Source organism: Vicia villosa, linkage group LG1 (genome assembly GCF_029867415.1).
Source record: "Vicia villosa cultivar HV-30 ecotype Madison, WI linkage group LG1, Vvil1.0, whole genome shotgun sequence".
Lineage (NCBI taxonomy): Eukaryota > Viridiplantae > Streptophyta > Magnoliopsida > Fabales > Fabaceae > Vicia > Vicia villosa.
In genome coordinates this window covers 109,886,750-109,893,633 of record NC_081180.1, presented here as the reverse complement: position 1 = coordinate 109,893,633, position 6,884 = coordinate 109,886,750, and the positions used below count along the sequence as shown (strand labels likewise).

At 32.6% G+C, this 6,884-nt stretch overlaps 1 long non-coding RNA gene across 2 annotated transcripts; it reads left to right on the top strand.

Moving 5' to 3' along the window:
- Positions 1-475: 475 nt before the first annotated feature.
- On the top strand, positions 476-2,801 carry LOC131614220 (uncharacterized). Of its 2 annotated transcripts, XR_009287635.1 has the most exons (3): positions 476-640; positions 1,366-2,189; positions 2,663-2,801. It is a non-coding gene; the product is annotated as an uncharacterized LOC131614220 (long non-coding RNA). The 2 variants fall into 2 exon arrangements; XR_009287634.1 differs by lacking the exon at positions 2,663-2,801 and having other exon boundaries at positions 1,366-2,347.
- The last annotated feature ends 4,083 nt before the right edge of the window (positions 2,802-6,884 follow it).

Sequence of the window (6,884 nt, the reverse complement as noted above, 5' to 3'; positions counted from 1 at the left end):
GACATTGCTGGGTTATCCAGCTATAGATGCTTCGAAATTCATTCCATGTGAGAGGTGCATACAACAAGACTTTAATCGAACAGGGAAACATTGCCTTTCTTTACTGCCACACTACAAAAAACGCGCTTTATTGCGGCGGTTATTTTGAGGGGTGTTTCTAAAACCCCCTCAAATTGGAATAAAAGTTGATATTTTGTATTTTATGGGAAAAATATTAATGTAATCTGCGGGGGTTTGAAACCCCCGTAATTGTGGCGCATTTTTCTTCTAATTTTTACTATTTCGTGCTTTTTTTAATTAAGATTTATTGAATATTAATTGTAATAATATATAATATAATATAATTATAACTAATAATTATATAACATATTTAGATACGTGGATGAAATTACAAAAGATATAATATATTATAATATAGTTATAACTAATAATTATATAACATATTTAGATAGATATGTGGATGAAATTAAAAAGATATTGAGAAAGAAACCCTTCAGTTTAGCCCTCTATCGATTCTCCTTCACACACGACCTGCTTTCTCACAACTCGCTTCGACCGCCGATTTTGCTTGTTGACATTCCACCTGCGTCTGCTGCTAACGAAAATCATCGATTACTCCGCGGTCATCTTTCTCACTAAGGTTAGCTTATCATTCTTTATCTTTTTCTTAGCTATATTTAGGGTTTCTATCAATCTTATTGTTTATAAAACCCTCATACATATCTGGTTTTCTCTCTCCCATATTTCAATTAAACCATTACAGAAGAGTAAGGGGGTTCAATTTCAATGAGAAATAGATTAGAGGTTTGATATAGAAATTTAGGGTTCATTAGATACGTGAGTTCGATTTAATTTTGATTTTAATTTCGCTTAGAAGTAATACATTATTCTGTCGGTGTGTCAATAAACTATAATTTGTTCTTTAACATAAAAACAAGGAATAATTGTAGTGGTATCGACTGTATCGGCACCGTCAATACGGTTTTTCTGTTCGAACCAGATTTTTTTAAAAACATAAGAAGATCAAAACTCACCTTTTTGTATGTATCAGATCTATCTTTTATAGCAAAATAACATATTAAAACTATTTGGTTTCATTTTCTTATGCACTTTGTTACTTTTTTTAGTTCAACTCATTGATTAAATAATCTTTGATTGTTATTTAATTACATTCTTCGATGATATATGATATTGCTTTAAGTTCTTATTCAATAGAGTGGAAAGTATAACACTTTGGGTTCATAGAATTTGCACTAGCTGATCACTGTGTTGTGTGTTGTGACTCATGTCTATTATATTAATTTTCCTGTGTTGTGTTTTGTGACTCGAAAGAGTAATTGCCTAATTGATTTTTGAAAATGATAGGCCTGGATGGGGGATTGACTTTGAGGTTGCGACAGGAGAACTGGGAGAAACATAGCTGCCTAATCCTTTGAAAATAGGTGATTACTTTAATTCTTAGTTCTTTTTCTGTATGTTAATTTAATTTGTTTTTAGTTGTGGAAAATAAATTAAAAACTTAGAATGAATTCAAGGACTTACTAAACTCATTATAAGTAGCTAACTGCTTTGTTAATATCAACTTTAGTTTTTGATATTAAAATCAATGGGAATAAGGAAGAGAGAAGTATTCTCATATCGAGACTATCGTGATTGTAACTATAATCATGTAACTATTTTGAGGGGCTGTCATGGCTTTGATGTTTTTATTTGATTTCCTTAATACTACTCTCTTTGGTGGCTACATGAATTGGTTCTATTCATATTATTTGCTATTGTTTCTATATTTTATAGGTAGTCAATATTTTGGACAATAAAAAGTTGGATCCTTAACTTTAAAATGTGCATGCAGAAAGATAAATGCATTATAGTTTTTTATGCATGTATAGATATGTAAATCATGAAACATAAGTCATTGTTGAAAAATTCTCGTATAGACATTATTTATGCTCGAGTAATTTTCAATTTTTCTGCTACTAGATTAGTTGTGTTAATGGGATTAATAGTTGCTTTTTGTAGGAGTTTTATGTGCAAATTTGATATGGCTGGTTGATAGCAAATAATCGGTAATGGTGTCTGTTAGCTTAAATCATCGCTTCTGGAATGGCATTTAGCGGTTAGCTTCTTTGCCGATGTTTACTAATGTAGTGTGTTGATGACTTGGAAGTTCAGTTTAATTTATCTTGAAGGTGAAATAACTTAAAACTTTACCTTTATATACACTCAAAATTCATTTATAAGAAGGCTCGTTGTTTTTGTACCATATTTGTTGCTTTCCCATTAATGATGTGCATAGAAGAGTGAAATGATGATCCTTTAGTTGCAGGACATGTTATTTTTTTCCCAATTTTTTTTGTTTGAATTGTTGAAGTTTCATTACTCATTACTAAGCAATGATTTGTATCTTTTGTAACTAGTTAATTTTATATAGATTATCTATGTAAATGCTTGACTATTCAACTAATATTATTTTTATGTTTGGTCATGCAAAATAAAAAAACTTGAAAGATTGAATTTTATAAAAGCTAATTTTCTTGCACTGGTCTATGATTGTGAAATCTTGAAAAACTAGCACTTATTTTGTATATTTTAGATCTGTAGTATATTTTAATTATCTATGATTATATTTCTAATAATGAAAATGAGCATTTTTTTTTTACAGATTTGGAATAATTTGCGGAGGTTCCAAACCTCCTCACTAAAACCCCCGCAGTATTATACAGGATACCAGCGGTCACTTTAAACCGCTGCAGATATATTGTGGGAATCGTTTAAGCGGCAGTTTTCAAAACTCCCGCAAAACATTTTGCGGAGGTTAAAAACCCCCGCAAATAAGCTTAAAAACCCCCGCAATCCAAGCGTGTTTTTTGTAGTGCCATGTTTAAGGACAGGGCAGATCCTATATTAGGCTGTAACGGTATTGTATGCTTTGTTCCAACTTATATTTTTCCACCCAATAAAATTAGACATAAAGGGTCGATTGCTCCCAAACATGTATTGTAACTCACCTTTTTTACTACGGCAACCAGAGAGTTTTCCGATCCATCTCCCAAGCTAGTTTTACCTAATAGAGCTGAAAATAGAACACACATTGGGTTTGGGTTTGCTGCTGCGGAAGATGTCCATAAATTGCTGGTAAAGCATGAAGTCGCCGCGTGGGCTTGTATCTTGTATCATACGGAATTACACGAGTGGCGATAGATAGGGGAATTTCCAGGAATTCCATGTGGAGCCATGGATGATCCTTAGGAAAGTATATTAAAAAACGTACACATCAAACGAACCTTAAATTGGTCATCAACAAATGAAGATAGTAGCACGTTATGGATTGTCTCGCTCAATCTTTCAACGGAAACCTTTAATAAAATAGCCTTACCAGCATATGTAAGAATTCCAGATCAAAATAATGAGGGAATGCACATCGGTGTTTTGGGAGACAACCTTTCCTTTTCTTACTTTAGGAATAAAACTGTGATTGTTTGGATATTGAAAAGCAAAGAAAATTCGGAAATGCTTGCCAAAATCTACACGAATGTTTTACCTTCATCAGCAGATATAAATCGTAATGCGTTTAAGATTTTCAATATATTTGAAAACTTAAGTGTTATTATATTACAAAACTATTGCCGACTTTTCAAACCCTGACGCCACATGATTTACTACAATTATAAATCAAAAGAGCTGGTTGTTTTTCATGGAGTGAGGTTTGAGGGTTAAGCAGATGCACAACAATCTGGATTGACGAGGTCAATTATGTAAGGATTCTGTTTAGACTAAAATAAATGATGAGGTACGAATGTTCTTAATTTTGTTTAGTTGTCTTAAGTTTTACTAAAATACGTGAGTTGGTTAATTTTGTACGTTTGTATATTGACTAATATATATTCTCATAAACTAGATTGAACCGAACCACTTAAATGGTTCAATACAGTTTTAAATAACCATACTAATAACAATTCATTTAACTATTAAAACAGTTTCAATTCAATTTTAAATTAGTTTAAACCGGTTTGTATGTATAAACTGGTTTAAAACTGTTTGTAGTTATAAAATAGTTTTATATTAAAAATTAAGTCAAAATTATTTTTTAAAAATTTATCGGAGTTATCGGAAACACGGAAAAATAAATTTTCAAAAATTCAAAAAATGAGGTTTTCGGAAAAACGGAAAATCGATTTTTTTGGACAAACTAAAAATGAGTTTTTTCGAAAAAACGGAAAATCGAGTTTTATAGGAAATATGAATAATTGAGTTTTCGAAAACACGGAAAATTGAGTTTTTTTCCGGAAAATCAAAAAGTCGAGTTTTCCAAAATCACTGAAAATTGAGTTTTCGGAAAATACAAAAAATCAGTGTCTCTGTTGGGATGAAAACTCTTGTTTAAACTCAACCTTATGTAAGTTGTATCTTACTAAATCTACCACTAATATGACATTGCTGGGTTATCCAGCTATAGATGCTTCGAAATTCATTCCATGTGAGAGGCGCATACAACTAGACTTTAATCGAACAGGGAAACATTGCCTTTCTTTACTGCCATGTTTAAGGGCATGGCAGATCCTATAATAAGCTGTAACGGTATTGTATGCTTTGTTCCAACTTATATTTTTCCACCCAATAAAATTAGACATAAAGGGTCGATTGCTCCCAAACATGTATTGTAACTCACCTTTTTGACTCCGACAACCAGAGAGTTTTCCGATCCATCTCCCAAGCTAGTTTTGCCTAATAGAGCTGAAATAGAACACACATTGGGTTTGGGTTTGCGACTACGGATAATGTCCATAAAGTGCTGGTAACCCATGAAGTCGCCGCGTGGGCTTGTATCTTGTATCATACGGAATTACACGAGTGGTGATCGATAGGGGAATTTCCAGGAATTCCATGTGGAGCCATGGATGATCCTTAGGAAAGTATATTAAAAAAACGTACACATCAAAGGAACCTTAAATTGGTCATCAACAAATGAAGATAGTAGCACGTTATGGATTGTCTCGCTCAATCTGTCAACGGAAACCTTTAATAAAATAGCCTTACCAGCATATGTAAGAATTCCGGATCAAAATAATGAGGGAGTGCACATCGGTGTTTTGGGAGACAACCTTTCCTTTTCTTACTTTAGGAATAAAACTGTGATTGTTTGGATATTGAAAAGCAAAGAAAATTCGGAAATGCTTGCCAAAATCTGCACGAATGTTTTACCTTCATCAGCAGATATAAATCATAATGCGTTTAAGATTTTCAATATATTTGAAAACTTAAGTGTTATTATATTACAAAACTATTGCCGACTTTTCAAACCCTGACGCCACATGATTTACTACAATTATAAATCAAAAGAGCTGGTTGTTTTTCATGGAGTGAGGTTTGAGGGTTAAGCAGATGCACAACAATCTGGATTGACGAGGTCAATTATGTAAGGATTCTGTTTAGACTAAAATAAATGATGAGGTACGAATGTTCTTAATTTTGTTTAGTTGTCTTAAGTTTTACTAAAATACGTGAGTTGGTTAATTTTGTACGTTTGTATATTGACTAATATATATTCTCATAAACTAGATTGAACCGAACCACTTAAATGGTTCAATACAGTTTTAAATAACCATACTAATAACAATTCATTTAACTATTAAAGCAGTTTCAATTCAATTTTAAATTAGTTTAAACCGGTTTGTATGTATAAACTGGTTTAAAACTGTTTGTAGTTATAAAATAGTTTTATATTAAAAATTAAGTCAAAATTATTTTCTAAAAATTTATCTGAGTTTTCGGAAACACGGAAAAATAAATTTTCAAAAATTAAAAAAATGAGGTTTTCGGAAAAACGAAAAATCAATTTTTTTGGACAAACTAAAAAAGAGTTTTTTCGGAAAAACGGAAAATCGAGTTTTATCGGAAATATGAATAATTGAGTTTTCCAAAACCCGGAAAATTTAGTTTTTTTTCCCGGAAAATCAAAAAGTCGAGTTTTCCAAAAACACTGAAAATTGAGTTTTCAGAAAATACAAAAAATCAGTGTCTCTGTTGGGATGAAAACTCTTGTTTAAACTCAACCTTATGTAAGTTGTATCTTACTAAATCTACCACTAATATGACATTGCTGGGTTATCCAGCTATAGATGCTTCGAAATTCATTCCATGTGAGAGGCGCATACAACAAGACTTTAATCGAACAGGGAAACATTGCCTTTCTTTACTGCCATGTTTAAGGGCAGGGCAGATCCTATAATAAGCTGTAACGGTATTGTATGCTTTGTTCCAACTTATATTTTTCCACCCAATAAAATTAGACATAAAGGGTCGATTGCTCCCAAACATGTATTGTAACTCACCTTTTTGACTCCGACAACCAGAGAGTTTTCCGATCCATCTCCCAAGCTAGTTTTGCCTAATAGAGCTGAAATAGAACACACATTGGGTTTGGGTTTGCGACTGCGGATAATGTCCATAAAGTGCTGGTAACCCATGAAGTCGCCGCGTGGGCTTGTATCTTGTATCATACGGAATTACACGAGTGGTGATCGATAGGGGAATTTCCAGGAATTCCATGTGGAGCCATGGATGATCCTTAGGAAAGTATATTAAAAAAACGTACACATCAAAGGAACCTTAAATTGGTCATCAACAAATGAAGATAGTAGCACGTTATGGATTGTCTCGCTCAATCTGTCAACGGAAACCTTTAATAAAATAGCCTTACCAGCATATGTAAGAATTCCGGATCAAAATAATGAGGGAGTGCACATCGGTGTTTTGGGAGACAACCTTTCCTTTTCTTACTTTAGGAATAAAACTGTGATTGTTTGGATATTGAAAAGCAAAGAAAATTCGGAAATGCTTGCCAAAATCTGCACGAATGTTTTACCTTCATCAGCAGATATAAA